Source organism: Terrapene carolina, unplaced genomic scaffold (assembly GCF_002925995.2).
Source record: "Terrapene carolina triunguis isolate 2854851 unplaced genomic scaffold, T_m_triunguis-2.0 Scaffold951, whole genome shotgun sequence".
Classification (NCBI taxonomy): Eukaryota; Metazoa; Chordata; order Testudines; family Emydidae; genus Terrapene; species Terrapene triunguis.
Window position 1 is genome coordinate 4,554,888 of NW_020665302.1, and position 6,774 is coordinate 4,561,661.

Consider the following 6,774-nt stretch of genomic DNA (forward strand, 5'->3'; position numbering starts at 1 on the left):
TAGAGAGTAGAATATCCCCGCTGGAGGATCCCACAACAAATGAGCCAATCCTCTAATCTCCTTATCGTTGTAGGCCTCAGCCTCGAGGCCTGGTTATCTAGACGGATAAAAGAAAAAGGACACTGCACAGCACCTATCCCGGCGGAGACCCCTCCCCTTTAATCCTAGCCGAGTTGTTTCTCCCTTTATCCCAGTATTGAAAATCCCTGGTGAGAATTACCCCTCTCCCCTCCCCAGTTCATTCACGCCTGACCAGGGAGGCAGAAAAGATGCAACCAGACTGAGCAGGCGGGTTTTGCCGTTATCATCAACACCTGGAGTGTGAAAGCAGGGGTGGGGGGCAGTGGAAATTCCCGATCCCTGGCCCAGTTGGAAGGCTTAGAGGGGGAAGCCAGTCAGCTTCCGTACCCCTTTGGAAGGCCTGTAATACCAGCCAGATAAACACTCTAATCATTAAAGGGACAGCACTCCCCCAGGGAGCAGGCTAAGCCTCCGAATTCCTGTTTCACACAATTAAGGCTCTCTCTCTCTCTCTCTCTCTCAGTCTTACATTTTCACTCTTTTACATTTCTCCCCCTCTTCACCTTTTATTTATTCCCCTCCCCCCCATTTTGCTTTCTTTCAACATCCTGCTTTGCTTTTTTCTTCCCTTATCTGGTTTCCCCTCTCTGCAAATTCAGCTCTTTTTGTCTTTCTATTTTTCCCCTCCCTTCTTCTTTCATTCCTTTTCTCCACTTCCTCTCCTCTCCATTTTCCTCTGCATTCATTTTTTCTTTCCACCTTTCTTGCTTGACTCTTCCCTTTCTCCGTCCGCATTTTTTTTGCCCATGGGTTTCTTCTCTCTCCCTCCATTTCTTCTTTGTCATTCAGTCTTCCATCCCTCACTCTCTTTCTGCCTTTAATTTCTGATTAATATGTTCTTAGCCAAGGAAAAAGCCCGGGGGGGGGGTGAGGGGGAAGAGAAGGAATCTTCTAAATAAATCATTTAGTCATGTGAGAAGCTAATCTCCAAGTGACGGCCCGTGTTTATCTAGTTTTTAGCAGTGCATGTTAAATAGTGATAGGGGACTAATTTTTTTTTTGCGTGCGCTGGAGCTGCTGTGAAGGGATTTTTAACTTCATTTCCCAGAAAGAAAAATGGTGAAAGCAAAGATAAGGCCCCCTGAGCAGCTTTTCTCATGAACTGCTAGCCAGTGCAATTAAACAACAAGGACCAGAAAAGGGCAGGAGAACAGAGGTTTCCAATTATTGACGAGCTTCCACTGCAAAGGACTGCAGCGCGCTTCCCTTGAGTTCTGTCCCTCTTGCCCGCACCCCGCTACACAACTTGCCTCCCCTCTAACCCACTCTCTGTTTCCCTTCCAATTCAGCGGGCCTCATGACTGTCCCTTTTCCAGCTCACTTGGCTCTTCCAGGCTTTTTCTAGTGCCTTTGACGGTCTTGGGAGAAAGGCGCTGGCTTGGAACTCAAAAGTACTGCATTCAAGGCCTGGCTCGGCCACTCCTTTGCTGTGTGACTTTGTGTAAATCACTCTGGGACAGATTTTTAAAGGTATTTAGGTGTCAAAAGCTGCAGATAAGTGTCTAGTGGGATTTTCCAAAGCACGTAGGTGCTTAACTCCCACCGTTAAGTGCCTAGATGGGGGGCATGGATCAGCATTCATGTCACACTCAGTACCTGGGCTGGGGAATCTAATGATCCAACCAGCAGACCAAATTCGGCGATGAAGCCTGGTCACTGGCCCCTTGAGACACGTTGCGCATATGCTGAGGAGAAGAAGAAGTGCCTAGATGCTTTTGAAAAACCCTTTAAGCACCTATCTGAACCTTTAGATTCCTAAATACCTGGCCCTCAATCTCTGTGCCTTACTCCCCCTCTGCAAAATGGGGATGGATAATAGAATCATAAAAGATTAGGGTTGGACGAGACCTCAGGAGGTCATCTAGTCCCACCCCCTGCTCAAAGCAGGACCAACACCAACTAAATCATCCCAGCCAGGGCTTTGTCAAGCCTGACCTTAAAAACATCTAAGGATGGAGATTCCACCACCTCCCTAGGTAACCCATTCCCGTGCTTCACCACCCTCCTAGTGAAATAGTGTTTCCTAATATCCAACCTAGACCTCCCCCACTGCAACTTGAGACCATTGCTCCTTGTTCTGTCATCTGCCACCACTGAGAACAGCCTAGCTCCATCCTCTTTGGAACCCCCTACTTCAGGTAGTTGAAGGCTGCTATCAAATCCCCCCACCCTTCTCTTCTGCAGACTAAGTAAGCCCAGTTCCCTCAGCCTCTCCTCATAAGTCATGTCCCCCAGCCACTTAATCATTTTCATTGCCCTCTGCTGGACTGTCTCCAATTTGTCCACATCCCTTCTGTAGTGGGGGGCCCAAAACTCCAGCTGTGGCCTCACCCGTGCCGAATAGAGGGGAATAATCACTTCCCTCGATCTGCTGGCAATGCTCCTACTAATGCAGCCCAACATGCTGTTAGCCTTCTTGGAAACATGGGCACACTACTGACTCATATCCAGCTTCTCGTTCACAAATCCCCAGGTCCTTTTCTGCAGAACTGCCGCTTAGCCAGTTGGTCCCCGGCCTGTAGCAGTGCATGGGATTCTTCCGTCCTAAGTGAACTCTGGACCCTATCCCTACCCTCCAGCTTAGTGTCATCCGCAAACTTGCTGAGGGTGCAATCCATCCCATCATCTAGATCATTAATGAAGATGTTGAACAAAACTGGCCCCAGGACCGACCCATGGGGCACTCTGCTTGATACTGGCATCAAGCCATTGATCACTACCTGTTGAGCCCAACAATCGAGACAGCTTTCTATTCACCTTATAGTCCATTCATCCAGCCCATACTTCTTTAACTTGCTGGCGAGAATACTGTGGGAGACCGTATCAAAAGCTTTGCTAAAGTCAAGATATATCACATCCACCACTTTCCCCATATCCACAGGGCCAGTTATCTCATCATAGAAGGCAATCAGGTTGGTCAGCATGACTTGCCCTTGATAAATCCATGTTGACTGTTCCTGATCACCTTCCTCTCCTCCAAGTGCTTCAAAATGGGTTCCTTGAGGATCTGCTCCATGATTTTTCCAGGGACGGAGATGAGGCTGACCGGTCTGTAGTTCCCCAGATTCTCCTTCTTCCCTTTTTAAAAGATGGGCACTACATTTGCCTTTTTCCAATCATCCAGGATACTTCCTTTGTCTTGCCAGGGGCTTCCAGCTATCAGTGTAATGTAAATAATCTGTTTATCATGGACACTATTCAAAAACCTACCACCATAGTTCCTGAGTGCTTCCCATGGAAACTACAGCAGCAGCATGAAGTTCCTAGGGAATGACCTTCATGAAGTCATCTGCTTTCTCCCTTGCCTGGTTGGAGGAAGCTCTGCTTGCGTTTGGTTTGGGGTCTCCCTTTTGCTGAAGTTTGCAAATGTTCAATGACTTGGGATCCTTGCAGAAGAAAAGAGCAGGGATATAATACAAGTGTGTAAGGAGAGTATCCATTTCAGGCAGCCCTGGTTTTGTGTAGGAAACGACATAAGGAATGGGGTGGAAGACCCCACTGTCTGAGCTCATGAAAATTGGACCAGACAACTCACAATATATCAAGCTAGGGTACACCGGGTAAAGCACTAAATATTGCAATCAACTCAGACATACTGGGAATGTTTGCCACTGGCCTCTGCTGGATGGCATCAGAATTGCACTCTACTGTGAGCTTCATAGGTCCTCTGCCGCTAACAGATAATGAAGATTTGCCTTTAGCCTTAATGTTGGGGTGGCATGTGCTTTTTAGAGCAGGAAATCCTGTCCCTATGGTTACACTGAAGTTCCAAGTGGTGATGCTGTGCAGAAGGTGCTTGCGAGGCACCAATTTGTTGCTATGTACTGTAGGGAACAATCCTGCATTGATGGTGGGAGGATGGACTTAGATGACTTCCAGGTCATTTCCATCTCTTGTTATAATAACCTAAATTGAGCTGTGGCATCCTATTGTCTTTGACCGCAATGACCAACACTGAATGCTCAGTGTAAGGTCTGCATCGGGCTACAGACACAAGCAGTGGAGGCTGACCTCACGCTTTGCTTTCATGCTTCAATATTCACTCATCATTGGTGTTTCTCTTGGGCACCACTAACTAGATGCAACTTGTGTGGGGCATGAGCGTATTTCCCACTGGTTGAAGAACACATCCACTGACTGATCCCTCTGACCCCCATCTCGCTGCCTTTGAAGGACGGTTCCTCATAGGCTCTCCAGGGCTTCTATAATCCAGTTTTAAATGCCCTACACAATGGGGCTTCCACTTTTAGACCGGTGGAATCTAAATGTCAGTGGAACAGTTCTTGCTGCTGGGAAATTCTTTGTCTCCTACTACATTTCCCTTTCCTGAACTGCACCCTGTTACTCCTAAGCATGCCTCTTCGTACCACCGACGCCTATATTGCCACAGGGTTGTCCTGGGTTCACTCCAGCTGCTGTTGAAGTCAACACAAGAGGCTTCATTGACTTCAGTAGGAGTTGGATTGGGTCACATGGTGCCAAATTTTGCTAGTTGAGTTATTTTGCTCTTCTCTTCTTGGCCAATCCTTTCATCCCATCAGTCACAGTTCTTGCTCTTTTCCCCCTCCAGTTTGCCTCTCTCTTTCTGGGGGTGAGTGGTTGCTGTCTGGGGGGATGGGACCTTTCCCACCTTGTGGAGATAACAGCATATTTAAGCAGAGAAGAAGAGAAGGTGATGAAACATGAGCCTCCCCTAATGGATGGTAGGGAAATAGCCTCTACAGGGACAGAAGAGGGGCAGTGCTCTTGGTTGCTTAACTTCTCAGGAAACCTGCACTCTGCCAAACAGGTTCTCCTGATGTTCTCTGGTTGCGGCACCACTACTTCCAGAGGCCAGCCTTTCCTCTTGGTGGCCGCTAGAGGGCACTGCAGATCACAAGGCACAGGCAGGGGCACTGGGAGGGCATCATCCCCTCAAATATTGGGTTTGGTGCCGTGCAGCTCTTGCTGGAAGGGTTCAGCCTCTCGGCTTTGGGATAAGCTCCCACCACACTCCCTACCTCTCACACACATTCACCCACCCACTCCTGAGTGCAAAAGCAGGCAAGTTCTCCAGGGAGCCTGCCAGACCCTCCTCTCCAATTCCACCGGGGTTGGGAAGGTGTCACCTCCCATCCTCTCCGTGCGGGTGCACCCGCTGCAAAGCAGTCCTGACCCCCTCCTGCAGGAGGCAGCTCTCTCCCTTTGGCCAGGCTGAGCCGTGGGGCAAGTCCGGGGCTGTGGAAAAGCACATGCTGCAGGGAGGGTTGGACAATAAGTGGGCAGGAGAGCCGGGCTAATTTCCATGAGGAGCTTGGAGGGGAAGGCTGCAGCAATTGCAATTAAGCCCGGAGCATTAAAAACACGGTAATGAGGGCCTACACGTCGAGGGGAGGTAGAGCGGTAATTTAAATGATATCCAGCTCAAATATGGAACGTCTAAATGTTCTCTCAGAGAGATTTATCTCTACATAGGCCTACCTAATTCATTTATTTAGTTAACTAGCTACTTATTGGTATCCTCTCCCTCTCTGCCTTTTGATAGATGGATATAAAGAGAGATGGCCACATAAATTTAGCAGACAGTGTTGCGCTCAGCCATTGGCTAGCAAGTCCCTAGTTATGTTACTTCAGGCCCCTGGAGTTCTCTGTGGAGGGAACGCTTCAGGCGGCGGAAAAATGCAGGGGATGAGACAAGGTCATGAGTCACTGGCTTGGTTTAGGACAATGGCCAGATGCCCCAAATCTCAAGCATTGGCAACGAAAGATGCAATTCACGTCTGTCAAGTTTACTTTGGGCTTGAAGTCAGCCCTTTTGTCTCTCTCCCTTAAGTACTTCATCTTACTCTCTAGCTCAAAGTCTCCATTCCCACAGTACCCGAGCAACTTCCAACACCCCTGGGAGACGGGGCAGTGCTATTACTCCCATTTTACAAAGGGGAAACTGAGGCACAGAGCGACTGTCTGACTTCTCCAAGGTCACACAAAGCGTGTGGCAGCGTGAGGTCTTGAATCCAGACCTCCCCAGTGCTAGGCCTCACCCTGGGACCATCTTTCTAGGCTGTGCTAGGAGTTTACTCTAGTGCAGTTGTGCCAATGGCTGGAACGGAGGCTAAAAACAACAGTACAGCAGAAAGAGTTCAGGTCCTAAGGACCAGCAGCTGCACAAGCCCACGGAAGGTGAGCTGGAGGAAGCCGTAGTCACCATTCAAGTAGCATTGTCAAGTAGAGCCAGTTAAAATTCTTTTGACAACTTTTTTTTTGGGGGGGGAGGACCCTTAAACAACCTTGTGGCACAATGCAGCTTTTCACGAAACCAAAATCATTTTCATCCAAAGGAATAAAAAAGCCGGTTTTTTTTACACACACACCCCTGCCCCCCAGATTGTGGAGTTTTGATGAAAACCCACATGTTTTTGTGGGGAAGAAATAATCATTTCCCAACCAGCTCTACTGTCTAGTTACGTAGGAGGGGGTTTCCAAAGGTGCTAAGGGGATTTAGGTACCAAACGTCCATTGAAACTGCACAGCCACTGCTATAGGCTTTTGGGGAAACCCAATCCTTTCCCCCCCCTTGCACCCTCACTCCTTTGCTTGCACCCCCCACCCTCACCCCCATCCATTTCCCCTCCTACACCCGTCGATTCCTTGGGTAGGGTTGCGAGACCAGCTGTCAGCGAGCTGAGATCTAATGGCTGCCTGGAGAGCAGTTAG